The sequence below is a fragment of the Vicugna pacos genome, chromosome 7 (assembly GCF_048564905.1).
Source record: "Vicugna pacos chromosome 7, VicPac4, whole genome shotgun sequence".
Taxonomy (NCBI): Eukaryota; Metazoa; Chordata; class Mammalia; order Artiodactyla; family Camelidae; genus Vicugna; species Vicugna pacos.
Window position 1 is genome coordinate 47150294 of NC_132993.1, and position 22218 is coordinate 47172511.

A 22218-nucleotide genomic window follows, 5' to 3' on the forward strand; every position below is an offset into this window, starting at 1 on the left:
AGTGTTTACTTCTTTTCTCCACCTGGGTGCTGGGTCTCCCCAAGAGTGGTGCCTGAGCGCATGGAGCTGTCACCTGCTTGAGGCTGGCGGCACATTAAAGACCGTCGCTTTGACCATTTAGTGATTTCTGAAAGGCTTCCTGGAAGTGGACACTTGAGAAAAATCTACGGTTGTGGATGTTTATGAGGAAGTGTTTCACATTTCTCCAATGAAGGGAGGTTTTAAAAGCAAGGAAAACAAACTTAACTTAAGAAGGGTGGGACAGGCTTAGTTTTTGTTTGTTGTTGCCACTGGCCTTTACCATATAATTAGTATTCTATGCTTTTAGGAGGTTCGGGTCTCTCCAGACTTAAACCCTTCTGGAAGGAGCTTTGAGCCCCTTGTGAATTTCATCAGCCAATGTATCTTGATGATGTGTCATTACTGAAACTTTCTGTTCTGCTGCTGCACCACCCACTACTTGTATACATCGTTCTTGCTTAGGACATTTAAAATGTCTCAGAATGTGTAGTTAGAAAAGAACATTTTACTGTCAGATAATAAGGCTAATTTTTGGTAGCTCTAAAATGTTAAAGTATGTATATGTGGAGGTAATCCACAAATTATATCCGACCCATTATGCACTCATTAGGGCAAATTATGTAAGATAATCAGGGTTTGTGTTTTTCTTTTCTTGTCAAAAGACGTAATTGTCAATGCAAATTAAGATGTGTGATGATTTTTCCAGTAGAAATGTTCCTGTTCATCATAATTTAACTGTGAGCATATTCGTTTCTTTAAATTAGTGGAGAGTGGTTTGCGAGGTGGGCAGGTGACTGTATTAGAGCCCTGAATGAGCACTGCAGGCGCAGCAAGATGTTAAATTCGTGTGGTTCCTCCCTGTATCCCAGCCTTATGCATGAAGCACTGTGATGACCGGCTGAAGGGGCATGGGTGCACACTGAAGGAAGGCTCAGCCGGTGCCCAGTGGGTTTTAATCTCATGCATACAATGGATGTACTTTACATCCCTTGGAAAGTGCAGAGCTGGAAGGGGCTTCAGAGTAAAGGAAACTAGGAAGGGAGGAAGAGAGGAGACATTCATATAAACTCTGAACTCCTTTCTAGCCTCTGCTTTTCTGCAGCCTCACCATTGTGTCAGATTTGATGTCCTCTGACAGTGATCATACCTCCCATGGGCTCTAGTCCTTGTTGGACTGACCACCGTGTCTTTGTGCTTTTGTAATGAATGACAGGAATGACGCCCAGTAGAGGCAAGGGGATGATCCTTTACTGAGAGTGCTCAGCAGTGAAGCTCCCAGAGGCTGGAGGATGGGACTGCCTCAGCTTGAGCAGAGAAACCGGGAGGTCTTAAATGTCAGTGTGGTCCTTTTATTCTCCTCTAGCGCTAGGGTGTAGGTTGGACCCCTAGAGAAGGAAATGCTGCTAAATGTTCTCATGAATATACATGGAGCATACTGTTTGGAGGAGTAAAGGAATTTTTCTGATACTGACCTCACAGCCAGAGTGGACCCTTCTGATCCTATGGCTTAAAATGTGTGCCCAGAGCCTCAGAAGCTCGTCACACAGTCACATCGTTTGTGACTTCTTAGAAGGCCAGCACGATGATTTGCCATTTTAGTAATCCCATATTCAGAAGGCTGCTTGGTCATCATGTGATGCACTGCTGACCTCCCATTCATAGAAGAGCTGAATTCTCAGTGATCGGGAGAAACTTCAGATAGCACAGCAGTTCTGATCTGGTCAGGTACACAGGACAGAAAACCATAAGATAACTTACATGACTTAAAACAGTTTAGGAATATTACAGTAAGTTAATGAAGAACAATAAAGCCATTCAGATAGAATAGTCTTGGGAGTAGGCATGCTAACTTTATTTTATTATTTTTTTACACTTTATACTTTTATTGAAGTACAGTCAGCTTACAATGTTGTGTCAATTTCTGGTGTACAGCACAATACTTCAGTCACATAGGAACATACATTTGTTCTCATATTCTTTTTCACCATAGGTTACTACAATACTGAAAACGGTTCCCTGTGCTATACAGTATAAACTTGTTTATCTATTTTGTATGTATTAGTATCTGCCGATCTTGAACTCCCAATTTATCCCTTCCTACCGTAGCCCTTCCCCCTTGGTAACTGTAAGTTTGTTTTCTATGTGAGTCTGTTTCTGTTTTGTAAATAAGTTTGTCTTTTTTTTTTTTTTAGATTCCACATATAAATGATCTAATAATGTATTTTTCTTTCTCTTTCTGGCTTACTTCACTTAGAATGATATTTTCCAGGTTCATCCATGTTGTTGCAGATGGCATTATTTTATTATTTTTTATGGCTGAGCAGTATTCCATTGGATAAATATACCACAACTTCTTTATCCAGTCATCCTTCGATGAACATTTAGGTTGTTTCCATGTCTTGGCTATTGTAAATAGTGCTGCTGTGAACATTGGGGTGCATTAGGCATGCTAATTGTAGATTGCTCTTGAGAATTCTCTATTCTCCATTACTGAGCTATAGTTTAGGATTGCTACCTCCCAGATACAGTCTTGTTTCATAAAGAACATAGCTTTATGCGTCAAAGTGGAATTGATACAGGTTATGTGGAGGAGGCATGGAGATAAGAAAATATTTGTGGAACCATTTTATTTTCTTTCTGAAAAGCAGTGGTTGGTGAGTGTTTTCAAATAGGACCATTCAGAGGCGTATGTGGCATACTCCTGAAGTTAACATGTAGCGCCCTGTGAGTAGTGCAAAAAGGTGTGGTAGAGTCTCACAGTGAAAAGGGCCAAAATTTTAGTTCAAATAATTGATGGCTTCCTGCCTGTTTTCCTTCATGATCATTCACTGATGACTGAAGGCTCCCCTGACCTTAAATGGGTTAGTCCATTTGTCAGATATTCTTTGAGCACCTACTGTGTGCTAGGTATTGTTAGTGATGGTGAAAGAAACAAAGATACAGAAAACCCTGTAGGATCTTGTTGTTTTTTTGTCATCTTATTTGAACTATCAGTCATCTCCTAGATGGCAGTCCTGAAAAAGCGTTTTTCATGCAAGTTTGGATGTCCAGAGTTCAAACAGTAGGTTCACTTATTATTCCCCAGAGCCCCCCATCAGAAGGTCCCTCTGGAACTCTTGCCTCTTCTTCCTTTGCCAGAGCTCAGCTGGCTCCCGCTCTGTGCTGTGGGGACCTTGGTGGTCTTGGATTTGGGGAATGGAGATGACTCTTAGGGGTCATCCTTCCCTAACCCCCTCCCACCCCCCACCCTCTAAGGAAGGTGAACAATCACTTTTTTAAAAAAGTTCTGCTGTGCTAGGTACTAACATGAACAGATTTAATCCTCACTCTAGTTCTGTGAAGTAGGTTGTATTATCTGCATTTTAAAGATAATGCTAATAGAGTGATTTGCTCAGGGCAACCTGGCCAGGAGGGAGCTGAGCCAGGATTCTGTTCCCAGAGCTGGGGCCTGACTCTTGTTGCTAGAATCATGGGGTCTTGGTGGGTCACACAGCTTTCACTGAAATGTTATGAGGCTAGAAATCCTCTCTCAATTTACGGTGCCGTTGAGATGATCAAGGACATGCCAAGTTTAACGGACTATTTAAATGGAAGGGGTTGTCAGCGGTTTGGGGTGTTCTTATGATACCGTTGTGCTCCTCCCTTGAAGAAGGGCTGGGGTGTTAACAACAGCTGGTCTGGTTCTTTTTAAAGAGCTGGCCTGGTTATGCTTTTAGCGGGATTCCTTGGATGCTGTCTGTAAAAGTCAGCTTGGGAATAGGAATGAGATCCACAAAGTTTTTACAGAGAAATGATTTTTAGATGGATTTTGTCTTGTCCAAGTAGTGCCATGTTCATAGAAGCTGAAAAGGAAGCAAAAATGGAACTACTACTCTACCTCCCTACTCCCTGGGCATCATTTTCTCGGTGTTTCCTGTTCAGTGTTTGCCTGTGTTCGGTCACCAGTTGGGCGTAAGTTTTACAGTATGGTTGCTGTTTGAATTTTGCTTTCTTCAGTGATATTGCTGCTATTTTTTCCAAGTAGCTTGAAGGTCTTTAGAGATATCATTTTTAATAACTGTAATGTTTGATTCAGATGTATATTTTTATGTATTTTCTGTTGAAAACATATTTATTAGTAAATAAATAAATCTAAGAAACTTTGCAATAAATGTCTTGGGAGTGGTGCAGACCTTATGCCCTGTGTTGGAGTCAACACGGTTTTTAAAATTGCGGTTTCTTTATCATGTACTTACTATCTGGTAGAAGGAATGTGCCTGATTTTCAGTGGATGGGAAACCTCTGACATGTTTTCCTAAGGCACTTCCCCTTTTGTTTTGCTGTATTAGCTGAGAGAAAGCAGTTTTTTGCTTAGGTTAGAACCAGGGCTCTTGATAACTGGCTTAAAATAATGACTGTTTTGCTCTTGAACTTAGTGCCCCTAACTTAGGCTTTCTTTGGTCTCGCTTATTTTTTTTTCTATACATTTTTACTTTTATTTCAAAACAGCTTAAAATTTTAGACAAGTGATTTTCGTATGTAAAATTTTTTATTGACATATACTTAATTTACAATTGTGTACAGCATAGTGAGTCAGTTATACATACATATTCTTTTTCATGTAGGTTATTACAATCTGTTTAGACTACAGTTGGCTGTGCTGCAAAGTAGGATCTTGTTGTTTATTTGTCATCTTATTTGAACTATCAGTCATCTCCTAGATGGCAGTCCTGAAAAAGCGTTTTTCATGCAAGTTTAGATGTCCAGAGTTCAAACAGTAGGTTCATTTATTATAAAATGGTTTCTGAGAGCCAAAAAATATATATATTTCTTGATGTGGGTGCAGTTTGTCAAACTTCACCAAGCTGTTCACCTAAAATCTGTGTGTTTTCTGGTTGCATGTTGCACTTAAAACATAAACAGAATAGTACATCGAATCCCGAAGTGTGAGTCCTGAGGCCTTTGCTTCCAGACAGCCCAGGCTGTCAGGTATTTGGTGACACCTTCCCAGGTGTACCTGTATCCTCAGGACTGGGTAGGGATCCCTTCCCACAGACCCCACATCCTGCTGTTCCTCAAGACCCTCCATAGTAGCAGCACAGCTATTCAGATGGCTCCTCCATCTTTCAAGCTCTGCTCCAGGAGGGTCCTGTATACCTGGCGAGTGCCTTGCATTTGTGAATGAGCTCTGGCCCTCCCTCAGCTGCCTGCTGGTCCACCTCCTCGTTTTTTAGGAGGGCCCAGGATTTACCCCAGGATGATGGCCAGTCACCCCAGAGCATGTGTCAGGCCAAAATGATAGTTATCCCAGTGTATGAAGGGCCCGGCACATAGTAGGTGCTAAATATTTGTTGACTCTTTTGGAGAGATGGCTTAGGGCTGTCGGTGTGTAGTGAGTACAGCTATGAGTTAGGACACGCTGCAGCATCCCTTAGCAGGGCTCCTGGCAGTTTTCTGTTGGACTAACTAGTGGTGGAGGCCAGTTCCTGCCTGTCGCAGAGGCCTGGAGGGGTAGCAGTCCCACCCTGCCTGTGCAGGAGATTCCTCATTAATCTCCGGTCTTGTCTTTAAAAGTGACACCTAGTCCATTATACAGTTTTGTTTATTTTAATACAAAAATGCTATTTTAAACTACTCTTCTGGGAGAAGAGTTCCTCTCTCCTGTCCCACATTTGGTCCTGAAAGCCCTCTGGCTGTCACTGAATTCTCCAGCTGAAGAAGCATGGAACTGCCAGGTAGAAAATTAGAAATCATACGTTTAATAAACCCTGAAATAGAAAGGGTATTTCCCCACTCCGCCTTCCCACAATCTCTCTTTATTGAAAGCTCCCTGACTTGGAGGGCATTTAAATACCTTTCTTTGATACTGAAATCCCAAAGGATGTTTTTTTTAATGCAAAATGTCTAGTGCCCTTTGTTTTATTCTCCATTAGCATTGGTTTAAAATGGAAAGTTAAGAAAAGTAAAAGTGCATTTAAAAACCATTGTTTGTTCTTCATTCCCTCTCTTTGTTCCAATGGTTGGCCCCTGGGCATTTTTTATTTGAGGAGTTTTTAATGAAAGTAGTGGAAGGCAGTGGGCCCTCATCCAGCCTTGCTTACACAAGCACGTGGCCTCTCACATAAGGCTCTCCTTTCTCACTTAAAACAAAAACAAAACCAAATCCCACCTCATTCTCTTTTCCCTCACTGCCAGCTTCAAAAACTCACTGAAAAGAGCATCTAGTTGTCCTTGTGACCTTCGTCATACTAAGTGGATCTGCCTTCCCACTTGTGATTGGGAGCTGAGCAAGGCCACCCTCTCAGGGAGTGTGTGCATGGACCGCGGCAGAATGGCAGGAGCCAAGTGGTGTCAGCAGCCTGCTCAGGCCGGCGGCCTGGGGATTGTCGGGTGTATTTTCCGCTAGCAGGGCAAAAGTGTGTCAAGAGGATCCCTGTATAAAGGCTTCCAGGGCTGGACTGAGGGATGACGAGCCTTTCCCCTACCCCCATCAGTGTGAAGATCTCTTCAGCGCTTGTCTGAACTGAGCACAGAGAAAGACAGGCATCTCCTGCCTCAGTGTTCTCCAGACTCCACCTGTGAATTTCCTGCATGTCCTCTTCCAGGCTGACTGTCCTGCACCTGTGTGGCTGTGGCCGACCTTGCGGCTCCTAGGATTCTTCCTGACCACCACCGCACGGCTGGGTCCGGTGCCCTCCTGGGCTGACCTCCCTGTTGTTGGCATTTATCCCACCACATTGAAATTGACTACAGGTTGTCTGTGTCACCCCACCGCCTGTGGCTCATTGCTCATCGGATTCCATAGCATGATGCCAAACACATGTTGGTACTATTAAACTCTGTAATAACTTTCAATGATGAACACTGTCACAGCGAAGGCACCTAGAATGCTTTCCAGTGAGAGCTGGGAAGCCGTCAGGGCTTTGTACTGTTGTCATTCTTATCTTTCTGGGTAAGTGGGAGGAATGCATTCTCCTGGCCTTTGAAACAGGCTATTTGGTGTATTCTGGCCAATAAAATGTGAGCAGCAGTGTTGTTTCTCTGGGTGGGATTCTGTTAAAGCCAGGGCATCATTTATTTACTGGGTCTCGCTCCCTCTGCTGCTGCCTCTGCCGGCACTCCTGTTGGCCTGGGTCCTGTGTAAGGACAGTGTGCAGTAGAGTGTGGAGTGGTTCACCTGGCTGGCCTAGGACCATGTCATATGAACAAGGAAGAAACTTTTTGTGTTTTAAGCCATTGAGATATGGAGTTATTTGCTGCGGCTTTATCCTGTCCTGACACTCAAGACATGCATATTTCAGTTTGGATTCACTCTGTGCTTCTCATCTAGTGAACTGGGGTGGTGGTGGTAATAGAAGTATGTAGGCGTCTTTTGGCTTGCTCTAGTGGGGTGGGGCGGGGATATGCCCGTTATTTAATTCGGACTTCAGGGATAGCAAGTGCCCTGTGGCAGCCAGGAGAGTCCAGGAGGAAGCCACCAGAATGTCAGTAGCTGCTTGTTGGAACTGAGAGCAGTCTAGTCCAGTTTGCTAGTCAGTCTTTTAGAGGAGAAATCCTAACAGTGGCTTCACATTTCCTATCTGCTGACCTTTCTAGTAAAGGAAATTACCCAGCACTTCCCAAGTGGTTTGGCTCCCTCCCCTCCCAGGACTTCTGCCAAAAACGCTGCTTCTTCTGCTTCTCATCTGAATAGCTGTCCTCAGCTCTAGACATATACATGTCTGTAAATTTCCTGCCACCTACATTTTCTCTTTTAAAAATAACATTGATTTTTTTTCTTTTGCCCTTTTTTCTTGTGGTAAATACACATAACATAAATTTGACTGTTATAACCGTTTTCAAGTATATAGCTCAGTGGCATTAAGTACAGCCACATTGTTGTGTGACCACCACCACTATCCACCTTCAGAACTTTTTCTTCATCCTAAAGTGAAACTCTGTACCCATTAAACATTGTCTCCCAATCCCTTCTTCCCTTGGCCCCTGGTAACTACCATTCATTCTACTTTCTGTCTCTATGAATTTGACTGTTCTAGGTACCTCCTGCAAGTGGAAACACACAATATTTGTCCTTTTGTGTTTGACTTCAGAGTTCATCTGTGTTGTAACATATATCATAATTTCATTCTTAAGATTGAATAATAATCCATTGTATGTATATACCATGGTTTATTTATCCATTCATCTATCCATGGACATGTAGGCTCTTTCTGCCTTTTGGTTATTATTAATAATGCTGCTGTAAACATTGGTATACAATATCTGTTTGAGTCTCTGCTTTCAGTATTTTTGGACATGTACCTAATGTGGAATTACTGAATCATGTGTTAATTGTGTGTGTAATTTTTGGGGGGAACCACCATATTTGCTACAGTGGCTGTACCATTTTACATTTCCACCAACACTCAAAAAAGTTCTAATTTCTCCACATACAAACAGTTGTTTAGGTTTTTTTTTTTTTGATAATAGCCATCTAATGGGTATGAAGTAGAATCTAATTATGGTTTTGATTTGCCTTTCCCTAATAATAAGTGATGTTGAAGAACTTTTCATGTGCTTATTGGCTATCTGCATATCTTTGGAGAAATGTCTATTTAAGTCCTTTGCTCATTTTTAAATTGGGTTGTTTTTTGTTGTTGAGCTATGTATTCTGGATATTAGTCTCTTATCAGATACATGATTTGCAAATATTTTCTCCCATTCTGTAGGTTGCCTTTTTCATTTTCTAGATAGTGTCCTTTGGCACAGAAAAGTTTTTATTTTGATCAAGTCCATTTTATCTATTTTTTTCTACTGTTGTCTGTGCGTTTGGTGCCATACCCAAGAAACTGTTGCTAAATCCAATGTCATGAAATTTTCAATGTTTTCTTCCAAGAGTTTGATAGTTTTAGCTCTTACATTTAGGCTTTAATGCATTTTGAGCTTTTTGTAGGTAAGTTAAGGATCCAGTTTTATTATTTTGCATGTGGATATACGGTGTTTTCAGCATCATGTGTTGAAAAGACTGTCCTTTCCCCATTGAACAGTCTGTGCATCCTTGTCAAAAAAAGTTTAACCATCTGTGCAAGGGTTTTTTTCTGGGCCGTCTATTCTGTTGCACTGGTCTCTATGTCTGTCTTAATGCTAGGACCACACTATTGAGATTACTGTAGCTTTGTAGTAAGCACTAAAATCAGTAAGTGTGAGTCCTCCAATGCCATTCTTCGTTTTCAAGATTGCTTTGGTTATTTGGGGTACATTGAGAATCCATGTGAATTTTAAGGAACGCTTTTCTATTTCTGCAAAAAAATGTTGCTATGATTTCGATAGGGATTGCATTGGATGTATAGATAGCTTTGGACAGTATTGTTATCTTAACAGTGTTAAATGTTTCAATCCATGAACATATATCTTTCCATTTATATATGTCTTCATTCATTTTGTTCAGTGATGTTTTATAGTGTTCAGTGAACAAGTCTTTAACCTTTGTGGCTCAAGATAATTCCTAGGGATGTGTGTGTGTGTGTGTGTGCATGAGCTTTGATAAATGGAATTGTTTTCTTAATATCCTGTCAGATTCTTCATTCTTAGTGTATGGAAATCCAACTGATTTGTACTGAATTCATTAATTAGCGCTAACAGTTTTTGTAGAATCTTTAGGATTTTCTACATATGTAGTCATGTCACCTGCAAACATAATTTTACTGCTTCCTTTCCAATTTGGATGCCTTTTATTTAATTTTCTTGTATAATTGCTTTGGCTAGAGCTTCAAATACTATTTTGAGTAGAAGTAGTGAAAGTGGGCATCCTTGTCTTATTCCTGATCTTAGGGGAAAGCTTTCAGTCTTTTCACCGTTGAGTAGGATGTTAGCTGTGGGTTTCTCATATATGGCCTTTATTTGATTGGTGACATTTCCTTTCATTCTTTATCAAGTTTTTTGTTTTTAACCATGAAAAGATGTTGAATTTTGTCAAATGCTCTTTCAGCATTGGTTGAGATGATTGTGTGGTGTTTTATTCTTTCATTATGTTAATGTAGTGTATTACATTGATTGATTTTCACTTGTTGAGCCATGTTGCATTCCAGAAATATATCCCACTTGGTTACCCTGTGTAATCCTTTTACTGTGCTGCTGAATTCAGTTTGCTAGTATTTTGCTGAGGATTTTTGCATCATTATTCATAAGCAATATTTCCCTGTACTTTTCTTAGTCTTTGTCTTTGGTGTCAGGGTAATACTGGCCTCATAAAATCAGTTAAGAAGTATGTTCTTCTCTTAAATTTTTTTGAAGAGGTTGAGAAGGATTGGTGTTAATTCTTCTTGAAATGTTAAATATAATTCTGGTCGTGGGATTTACTTGTTGAGAGGTTTTTGATTATTGGTTCAAATCCTTACTAGTTAGAGGTCTCTAGCTTTTCTGTTCTTCAGGAGTCAGTCTTGGAAGGTTATGTGTTTCTAGGCGTTTACCCATTTCATCTAGGTTACCCAGTTTGTTGGGTTTTTAGTAATCTTTTATTATTTTAATTTCTGCAAAATTGATAGGAATGTCTCTGCTTTACTTCATTAATTTGGATCTTTTTTTCCTTAGTCAATCTAGCTAAAAGTTTGTCAATTTTGTTGCTATTTTCAAAGAACTAACTTTTGGTTTTCTAGTGTTCTTTCTCTGTTGGTTTTATGCTCTTTATTTATCACTGCTATGATCTTTATTATTTCCTTCCTTCTGCTACCTTTGGGTGTAGTTAACTGTACTTTTTCTAGTTTTTTTTTTTTTACATTTTTTATTGATTCATAATCATTTTACAGTGTTGTGTCAAATTCCAGTGTTCAGCACAATTTTTCAGTCATTCATGGACATATACACACTCATTGTCACATTTTTTTCTCTGTGATTTATCATAACATTTTGTGTATATTTCCCTGTGCTATACAGTGTAATCTTGTTTATCTATTCTACAATTTTGAAATCCCAGTCTATCCCTTCCCACCCTCTACCCCCACCCCCGGTAACCACAAGTCTGTATTCTCTGTCTGTGAGTCTATTTCTGTCCTGTATTTATGCTTTGTTTTTGTTTGTTTTTGTTTTTTAGATTCCACATATGAGCGATCTCATACGGTATTTTTCTTTCTCTTTCTGGCTTACTTCACTTAGAATGACATTCTCCAGTAACATCCATGTTGCTGCAAATGGCATTATGTTGTCGGTTTTTATGGCTGAGTAGTATTCCATTGTATAAATATACCACATTTTCTTTATCCAGTCACCTGTTGATGGACATTTAGGTTGTTTCCATGTTTTGGCTATTGTAAATAGTGCTGCTATGAACATTGGGGTACAGGTGTCATCCTGAAGTAGATTTCCTTCTGGGTACAAGCCCAGGAGTGGGATTCCTGGGTCATATGGTAAGTCTAATCCTAGTCTTTTGAGGAATCTCCACACTGTTTTCCATAGTGGCTGCACCAAACTGCATTCCCACCAGCAGTGTAGGAGGGTTCCCCTTTCTCCACAGCCTCTCCAGCATTTGTCATTTTTGGATTTTTGAATGACGGCCATTCTGACTGGTGTGAGGTGATACCGCATTGTAGTTTTGATTTGCATTTCTCTGATAATTAGTGATATTGAACATTTTTTCATGTGCTTTTTGATCATTTGTATGTCTTCCTCGGAGAGTTGCTTGTTTAGGTCTTCTGTCCATTTTTGGATTGGGTTGTTTATTTTCTTATTGAGTTGTATAAGCTGCTTATATATTTTGGAGATCAAGTCTTTGTCGGTTTCACTTGCAAAAATTTTCTCCCATTCCGTAGGTTGTCTTTTTGTTTTACTTCTGGTTTCCTTTGCTGTGCAGAAGCTTGTAAGTTTCATTAGGTCCCATTTGTTTATTCTTGCTTTTATTTCTTCTAGGAGAAAATTTTTGAAATGTATGTCAGATAATGTTTTGCCTATGTTTTCCTCTAGGAGGTTTATTGTATCTTGTCTTATGTTTAAGTCTTTAATCCATTTTGAGTTGATTTTTGTATATGGTGTAAGGGTGTGTTCTAGCTTCATTGTTTTACATGCTGCTGTCCAGTTTTCCCGACACCATTTGCTGAAGAGACTGTCTTTATTCCATTGTATATTCTTGCCTCCTTTGTCGAAGATGAGTTGACCAAAAGTTTGTGGGTTCATTTCTGGGCTCTCTATTCTGTTCCATTGGTCTATATGTCTGTTTTGGTACCAATACCATGCTGTCTTGATGACTGTAGCTCTATAGTATTGTCTGAAGTCTGGGAGAGTTATTCCTCCAGCCTCTTTCTTTCTCTTCAGTAATGCTTTAGCAATTCTAGGTCTTTGATGGTTCCATATAAATTTTATTATGATTTGTTCTAGTTCTGTGAAATATGTCCTGGGTAATTGGATAGGGATTGCATTAAATCTGTAGATTGCCTTGGGCAGTGTGACCATTTTAACAATATTGATTCTTCCAATCTAAGAGCATGGAATATCTTTCCATTTTTTAAAGTCTTCTTTAATTTCCTTCATCAATGGTTTATAGTTTTCTGTGTATAATTCTTTCGCCTCCTTGGTTAGATTTATTCCCAGATATTTTATTACTTTGGGTGCTATTTTAAAGGGGATTGTTTCTTTACTTTCTTTTTCTGTTGATTTATCGTTAGTGTAAAGAAAGGCAACTGATTTTTGAACATTAATTTTGTAACCTGCTACCTTGCTGAATTCTTCGATCAGCTCTAGTAGCTTTTTTGTGGACCTTTTAGGGTTTTCTATATATAGTAACATGTCGTCAGCATATAATGACACTTTTACCTCTTCTTTTCCAATTTGGATCCCTTTTATTTCTTTCTCTTGCCTGATTGCTGTGGCTAGGACTTCCAGGACTATATTGAATAGGAGTGGTGATAGTGGGCATCCTTGTCTTGTCCCAGATTTTAGTGGGAAGCTTTTGAGTTTTTCACCGTTGAAAACTATGCTGGCTATAGGTTTGTCATATATAGCTTTTATTATGTTGAGATATGTTCCCTCTATACCCACTTTGGTGAGAGTTTTTATCATAAATGGGTGTTGAATTTTATCAAATGCTTTTTCTGCATCGATTGAGATGATCATGTGGTTTTTGTCCTTTCTCTTGTTGATGTGATGTATTACATTGATTGATTTGCGTATGTTGAACCAGCCTTGTGTCCCTGGGATGAACCCCACTTGGTCATGATGTATAATCTTTTTTATGTGTTGTTGGATTCTATTTGCTAAATTTTTGGTGAGGATTTTGGCGTCTATGTTCATCAGTGATATTGGCCTATAATTCTCTTTTTTTGTAGTGTCTTTGCCTGGTTTTGGTATCAGGGTGATGGTGGCTTCATAGAATGAGTTTGGGAGTATTCCCTGCTTTTCAATTATCTGGAAGAGTTTGAGAAGGACTGGTATGAGTTCTTCTTTGTATGTTTGGTAGAATTCCCCGGTGAAGCCATCCGGTCCTGGACTTTTATTTGTAGGGAGGTTTTTAATTGCTATTTCTATTTCCTTTCTAGTGATCGGATTGTTCAAGTGTTCAGTTTCTTCTTGATTCAGTTTTGGTGGACAGTATGTTTCCAGAAACTTGTCCATCTCCTCTAGGTTATCCAGTTTGGTTCCATATAGTTTTTCATAATATTCTCGTATGATATTCTGTATTTCTATTTTGTTTGTTGTAATTTCTCCATTTTCCTTTCTTATTTTGCTAATTTGTGCTCTCTCTTTTTTCTTCTTTGTGAGTTTGGCCAGAGGTTTGTCGATTTTATTTACTTTTTCAAAAAACCAGCTTTTGGTTTGGTTGATTTTTTCTATGGTCTTGTTAATCTCTATTGTATTTAATTCCTCTCTGATCTTTATTATTTCCTTCCTTCTGCTGCTTTTTGGGGCTTTTTGTTCTTCTTTTTCTAATTCATTCAGGTGGTGGGTTAACTTGTTTATTTGAGATTGTTCTTCTTTTTTGAGGAAGGCCTGTATCGCTATAAACTTCCCTCTTAGCACTGCCTTTGCTGTGTCCCATAGGTTTTGAGTGGTTGTGCTTTCATTATCATTTGTCTCAAGGTATTTTTTAATTTCAGCTTTGATTTCCTCATGGATCCATTGTTTTTTCAATAACATATTGTTTAATCTCCATGCTTTTCTTTTTTTCTCCTTTGTTTCTCTGTTGTTGATTTCCAGTTTCATGGCATTGTGGTCAGTAAAGATGCTTGAGATAATTTCTATCTTCTTAAATTTGTTGAGGTTTCTTTTGTGTCCAAGTACATGATCGATCCTGGAAAATGTTCCATGTGCACTTGAAAAGAATGTATATTCTATTTTTGGGGGGTGTAAAGCTCTGAAAATATCCACCAAATCTAGTTTTTCTATTGTAGTATTTAATTTCTCTGTTGCCTTGTTTATTTTCTGTCTGGAAGATCTGTCTAGTGATGTTAATGCAGTGTTAAAATCTCCAACTATGATTGTATTCCCATCAATATCGCCCTTTATCTCTGTTAGTAATTCTTGTATGTACTTAGGTGCTCCTATATTGGGTGCATATATATTAACGAGTGTAATGTCTTCATCTTGTATCACTCCTTTAATCATTATAAAATGTCCCTCTTTATCTTTCTTTATGGCCTTTGTTTTAAAGTCTATTTTGTCTGAAATCAGTACTGCAACACCTGCTTTTTTGGCTTTTCCATTTGCATGGAATATCCTTTTCCATCCTTTCACTCTCAATCTATATGTGTCCTTCTCCCTAAAGTGGGTCTCTCGTATGCAGCATATTGAAGGTTCTTGCTTTATTATCCACTCTGCCACTCTATGTCTTTTGACTGGAGCATTTAGTCCATTAACATTTACAGTAATTAATGATAGATGTGTGTTTATTGCCATTTTGAACTTATCTTTGCAGTTGAATTGGTGTATCCTCTTTGTTCCTTTCTTCTTCCTTTTGTGGTTTGGTAATTTTCCTTTGTATTATCATGGATTTTATTTAATTTTTGTGACTCCCTTGTAAATTTTTGACTTGTGGTTACCCTTTTTTGTAAATCTATTAACCTATACCCGTTTTTAATAAACTGATAATAACATGATCTCAAACCCATCCTACTGTTAAAAAAATTTAAAAAAAGAAAGAAAAAAAATTCTATATTTCCCTGCCTCCCTCTCCCACTCTCAGTGATTTGTGTGTCTTCTTTTATAATTTCATGTTTTCTTTATTTGTAATTCATGAGTTATCACCTTTCCAGTTGTACGTTTCTCATTTCTGTAGCATCCTGCTGCTTTTCTATTTAGAATAGCCCTTTCAATATTTCTTTTAGCATGGGTTTAGTGTTGCTAAACTCCTGCAGCTTTTTTTTTGTCTGTGAAACTCTTTATTTCTCCTTCTATCCTAAAGGATAGCCTTGCTGGATAAAGTATCCTAGGCTGCATCTTTTTTTCATTCAGGGCTTTGAATATATCTTGCCACTCCCTTCTGGCCTGTAGTGTTTGTGTAGAGAAATCAGCTGAGAGCCTTATGGGGGTTCCCTTGTAGTTCACTCTTTGCTTTTCTCTTGCTGCCTTTAGAATCATTTCTTTATCCTTGACTCGGCCATCTTGATTATATGTCTTGGTGTGGGTCTATTTGGGTTCTTCCTGTTTGGGACCCTCTGAGCTTCCTGTACTTGTATATCTGATTCCTTCTTTAAGTTTGGGAAGTTTTCAGTCATGATTTCTTCAAAAACCTTTTCAATCCCCTTTGATCCTTCTTCCCCTTCTGGGACCCCTATTATGCGAAGATTGGGACGCTTTATATTATCCCATAGGTCCCTTACGCTATTATCATTATTTTTTATTTGCTTATCTTGTAGTTCTTCTGAATGGGTGCTTTCTGTTGCCCTGTCTTCTAGATCACTGATTCGTTCCTCTGCATTAACTAGTCGGCTTTGCACAGCTGTTAGATCATTCCTCATCTCTGTCAATGAGTTTTCCCATTTTGCTTGGCTCTTCTTTATAGCTTCAATTTCATTCTTGACATATTTTATTTCTCTAAGCATTATCTCTTTTAATTCCTTCAGCAATTTGATCACTCCTTTTTTGAAATCTTGATCTAGTAGGCTATCGATGTCTATTTCATTGATCTTTCTTTCAGGGGATTCCTCTTGTTCTTTTAATTGGGAAAGGTTTCTCTGCTTCTTCATCTTGCTCATACCTCTCTGGCACTGTGGTTTATGGAGTATCAGTTGTCTATTTTGGATCTTAAGGATTTTATCTATCTAATGCCTATTTAGGAATAGAACTTAGGAAAAAAAAGAAAAAAGAAAAAGAAAAAAAGAGAGAGAGAAAGATTTTTAAAAGAAGGGAGAAAGAGGGTTTGATAACAATGTATAATGAATAATAGAAGAGCGAGTTGAAGCAGAGTATTAATCGGGTGGAGACGTCCTTTTAAAACCTTTAAAAAAAAAGGGGGGTGGGGAGATGAATATATGTGTTTGAAGCCTGTGTCTAATCAATAACAGGACATCAAAACCCAAGAGAAATAGAAATGAATTAAGAAGTAAAAATTAAGAGAGTAATTGAAAATAGAACAGGTAAAAACAGATTAAAAACAAAACAAAACAAAAACAAAAAAACAAAAAAAAAAAAAGGGGGGGTTGTCGGTGTTCTCCTGGAGTCTGTGCATTTAATGTGAAGTCCTTCTGTCTTCATCCTGTTTTGGAAGCTCGGCTTGTTTTCATAGGCCCTCCGTTGGCGCCCTCTTCTGTGCTGCTCCCAGCACCTGTCGGCAAGCCGATCGCGCCTCCTCCTAACACGGCGTCAGATGCAGCTCTCCTCTGCTGCGGGCGGGCGGGTCACTGCCCCTCCGGATGCCGCAGTCAGATGTTGCAGACTGGCCAGGCAGGAGGGCGGGTCGTGCCCCCTCCCAGCACCTCCGTCAGGGGTTGTGTTCCTGCCCGACAGACGGGGGGCCGCTCTCCCCCTGCCTGCGCCGCCAGTAGCTCCGCTGTTCTGTGCGGCTGTGAGCTCTGCGCCGGCGCTCCGCCCTGGTCGCGCTCCGTGGGTGGGCTCGGGGAAGACCGAGGGGCAGCCTCGTCCCTGCTCCGAGCCAAGACCCAGCTGCTTGTTTGTCTTTGTGGAGCAAGTTCTCAGATTTTTGGCCTCTTTATCTTTTGAAGAGGGCGATGATCTGTCGGAGTTCCGCAGGTGCTCTGGTTGGCTGAGTGGGTCTGTAGATGTGGGTCTTGGTGTATTTGTGGGAGAGGGTGACTTACAAGCGTCCTTCTACTCCGCCATCTTGCCCGGAAGTCTACTTTTTCTAGTTTTTTATGGTATAAAATTAGTTTTTTGGCTTGAGTGTTTCTTTTTTAAGTGTTTACTATCAGTTTCCCTCTGAGCATTGCTTTCTCTGCATCCCATAAGTTTTGGTACATTTTGTTTTTGCTTTCATTTGTTTGAAAGTATTTTCTAATTTCCCTTGATTTCTTCTTTGACCCACTGGTTTAAGAGTGTTGTTTAATTTCCATCTGAATTTTTGTTTTTCTTCTGTTACTGATTTTTGGTTTTCTTCCCTTTTGACTGGAAAGAGTTTGTATGATTTTAATTTTTTAAATTGATTCTTATTTTGTAGCCTAACACATGGTCTGTCCTGGGAGTCTTTCTTGTGCTTTCAAAGAAAATGTATAGTCTCCTCTTACTGGGTGGAGTGTTCTGTGTATGTCCATTAGTTCTAGCTGGTTCAGTGTTTGTTCATTCCCTCTGTTTCCTTATTGATCTTCTCTCTGGTTGTTCTGTCCATTATTGAGAGTGGAGTATTGGTCTCCAACTATTATTGTAAAACTATTCTCCTTTCAGTTCTGTCACTATTCATTTTATATATTTTGGAACTTTGATGCTTGGTTCATACATAATAATAATTGTAATATCTTCTTGGTGACTTGATCCTTTTATCCATGTGTAATGTTTTTTGACTCTTACAGTTTTTTTCACTTAATACCTACTTTGTCTAATAATAGTATCTATCTCTTTTTGGGTTACTATTTGCATTAAATATCTTTTTCCATTTTTTTGCTTTGAACCTGTTTGTGTTTTTAGATCTGAAGTGAGTCTTTTGTAGACTGCATATAGTGGGGTGCTGTTTTTTAATTCATCTGCCAGTCTGTGTCTTTTGATTATAGAACGTAATCCATTTGCATTTAAAGTGATTACTGATAGGGAAGGACTTTTACCTTTTTTTTTCCTATATGTCTTAGGTTGTTTTTTTTTTTTTTTTTGACCCTCCTTTCTTCCATTACTGCCTAACTTTGTGTTCTGTTGATTTCTTTGTAGTAAAATGTTTTGATTCCCTTCTTACTTCCTTTTGGATGTATTCTACAGATATTTTCTTCGTGGTTATCATGGGAATTACGTATAATCTAAAATTTCAAAAATCTAATTTGAAAGATACCAGTTTAACTTAAGTGGCATACAGAAGCTCTGCTTTTATATAGCTCTTTCCCCTCCTTATGGATGTTACAAATTACATCTCTATGCATTGTGCATCCACTAAGAGATTTATACTTTTTTTTTTAATCCTGTAGAAAATAAAAAGTGGAGTTACAAACCAAATTTACAGTGATACTGGGTTTTATATTTATGTATTTACCTTTACCTGAAAGCTTTATATTTATGTATGTCTTTGCGTTACCTCTGTTCTTTCATTTCAACCTGAAGGACTCCCTTTAGGATTTTTTTATGGGCGTGTTTCCTAGTAATGAACTCCTTCAGCTTTTGTATATCTAGTAGTGTCTTAATTTCTTTCTCATTTTTGAAAGGCAGTTTTGCCAGATAACAGAGCTCTTGGTTGACAGTTTTCACTTGCAGCACTTTAAGTACATCAGCCCCCTGCCTTCTGGCCTCCAGAGTTTTTGCTGAGCAATCAGCTTGTACTCTTACTGAGGATACCTTGTATGTGATGAGTTGCTTTTTTTCCTCTTGCTGCTTTCAACATTTCTCTCTGTCTTCCAACAGTTTGATTAAAATGTGTCGCAGTGTGGATCTCTTGAGTTTATCCTAGTTGATATTCATTGAACTTCTTGGATTTCTATTATTCATGTCTCTCATCGAATTTGGGAAGTTTTCAGCCATTATTTTGCCAAATGATCGCTGATTCTTATGCCTCCTCAGTCTGGTTTTGAACCCCTCTAATGAAATGTTCAGTTTCGTTATTGTATTTTTTCAGCTGCAGAATTTGGGTTTTTTATTGCCATAATTTCTGTTTATTGATAGTGTTCTTTTGCTTATGTATCATTTTGGTTTCCCTTAACTCTTTGTGTTTTACTTTTGCTTTGTGAGCACATTTAAGGCAGTTCTTTGGCTAGTAAGTCCACAGTCTATGCTTCCTCGGGGATAGTTTCTACCAATTTATTTTGTTCCTTTGAATGGGTCATGTTTTTGTTTCCTTGTGTGCCTTTGATCTTTGTTGAAAGTTGGATGTTTGAAAAAATAGGCACCTTTTCCAGTTTCTTGCATTCTTGCTGTGTGCCGAGGAAGTCATTCCTTGATTAGCTGGACATGCTCTGAGCCTGAAGGCTTAAGGTCATCTCAGATCTTTTCTGAGTGTGAGTCTGGCCTGGACTTTGTGGCTTTCTCTGTTTCCCCATATACACGAGGAGTTTTACCCAAGCATCTCTGTGGGGATTTGACAGTCTGTTCTGTTTCACATGCATAAACTCTTGTCCCAGACACCTGCAGATTTGTTGTCCCCTGAGTTTTACCCAAGCTTCTCTGTGGGGATTTGGTAGTCTGTTCTGCTTCTCATGCATAAACTTTTGCCCCAGACACCTGCAGATCTGTTGTCCCTTGAAGCTTTCATGAGCAATGGCTGGAGCTTTTCTTCACCTGAGACCAAGTGAGGTGAGACAGAGACCTTCAGGCAGCCCCTGACTGGTTAGAATGTTGCAGTCAGTGTCTGCTTAGCTCTCTTCAAGTTCAGGGGAACTGGGAACTCCAGAGCAAAAATTGCCTTGTGGAGGGGATGGCACAAGGGCGAGTAAAAATGCTAGTTTCATATCATTTTGAAAGTGACTTTTTCTTGATTGGGTTTTTTTCTTGGTTGCTGTAGACCTTTGACTATTTCCCAGAACCTGTAAGATTAGTTTAGCCAGTTTCTAGTTGTTTTTATGTCTCCTTGGGGGAATGAAGGCTTGGAGCTTTCTAGTTGTCTCTTGGCTCATACCACTTCCTGATTACTATTTCGATGAATTTCCTAAAGCTTGTAAAATGCAGAAAAAAATACAAAGAAATAATTAACAGTGATCATTAAGAACATGCATTGATCTGAGTGCTTATTGTGTACCAGGCATTCTCTAGAGCGCTTTACATGTGTTATTTTATGTAATCCTCATCATCATTCCATAAGGACCACTATTGTCTGCATTTGCAAACAAGGAGACCTGTCCATGGTCACTCAGCTTCTGGGTAGAGCCACGAATGGTAACAAAACAGTCTGACTTACGAAAAAATCTCTTTACTACTCTGCTAACTTTCATAATCTCACTCACTATCTAGAAATAATCACTGTTCAAATTATTATATGTAACCCTACAGTTCATTTTCATTGTTTTAATGCCTACAAATGATAGTACTTTTTAAAAGCCATTTAATAAGTATCTATTTTATTTATTCAACAAATATTTGTGTTCCTCCCATATGCCACTCACTGTTTTAGGCTCTGGATACAGTGATGAGCAAACCAGAGTCTCTGTCCTCATGGCTTAATTTTGGTGGGGGATGCTAACAAGAAGTGTGTTTTACATAATAGATACATATATTTTAATTATATAATGTCAGATAATCATAAATGGACTGAAGAAAAGTAAAGGCGAGTAAAGGGCTAGCTGCTCTTGGGGTACTGCTTTAGGAAGAGTGGTCAGGGGTGATAGTCCTTACTGAGGAGGAGACACTTGAGCAGGAAGACCTGAAGGTAAAGAGACTGGCTTTGTCTATCTGTAGAGCAGGCAGAGGCCTCAAGGCAGGAATGTGCTTGGTCCCTTCAAGAAATAACAAAGGGACTGTTGTGATTGGAGGGCATTTGAGCAGACTGAGTGGAAAGGCATGAGGTCCCGGAGGGACCCTGGTGTGTGTGTGTCGGGGGTGGGGGGGGTCCTGTGGGGGCAGGGGAGTGGGAATGTAATTCAGAAGGCCCTGCAGCTGCTGTGCGGAGACAGGCCTGTAGAGGGAGCTCTGGGGAGCTTGACTGTGTGCTTGGCACTGTGCTCCTTGCAGACAAGACAGACTAGTTGCCGTGCTGGTAAAGAGCTGCAGTCTGCATGTGATTCAGATTACATGGTAAACCACTTGCCTACTTTCACATAATTGTAAGTATGTTTGAATAGTGAGAGAACAAGTCTTTCGTTTATTATAATGAGTTTAGATTTTAAAGATTTAGGAAAAATTCACATAACATCGAATTAACCATTTAAAAGTGAACAACTCATTGGCATTAAGTACATTCTTAGTGTTGTATACCCACAGCCTCTGTCTAGTTCAAAGCATTTAATTACCCTAAAGTGAAACCTTTTGCCTGTTTAGCAGTTGCTCCCCATTTCTCTGTCCTCCAGCCTCTGGCAACTGTTAATCTGCTTTTGGCTTCTGGATATTTCACCTAAATGGAATCATATTATATGTGACCTTTTTTTCTTACTTAGCATGTTTTCCAGATTTATCTGCATTGCAGCATGAATAGGTACTCCATTCCTTTTTATGGCTGAATAATATTCTATTGTATATTGTGTATACTGCATTTTTTTAAATCCATTCATCTGTGCTGGAAAGTTGGGTTATTTCCACCTTATGGCTACTGTGAATAGTGCTGTTATGAACATGCATGTGCATGTATTTGAAAGACCTATTTTCATTTCTTCGGTTATATACCCAAGAGGGGAAGTGCTGGGTCATATCATATGGTAATTCTGTTTGACTTTTTGAAGAACCACCAAACTGTTTGGCATAGTGGCTAAACCATTTTACATTCCCAACAGCCATGTACAAGTGTTATAATTTCTCTATATCTTGGCCAGCACTTCCCCCGCCAACCTGTGTTATTGGATTAAAGCCATCCTAGAGGATGTGATGTGGTACCTGGTGTTTTTGATTTGTATTCCCCTAATAACTAATGATATTGAATATCTTTTATGTAGTTGTCCATTTGTATATCATCTTTGGAGAAATGTCTGTCAAGTCCTTTTCCCATTTTTAGAGTGTTTTGTTGTTGTTGCATTGTAAGAGATTTTT

General features: G+C 39.2%; 1 protein-coding gene across 7 annotated transcripts in view; it reads left to right on the forward strand.

Annotated features, from left to right (window-relative positions):
* Positions 1-22218, forward strand: part of CDCA7L (cell division cycle associated 7 like) — a 162643-nt gene that overhangs the window by 118831 nt on the left and 21594 nt on the right. The window lies entirely within an intron of this gene.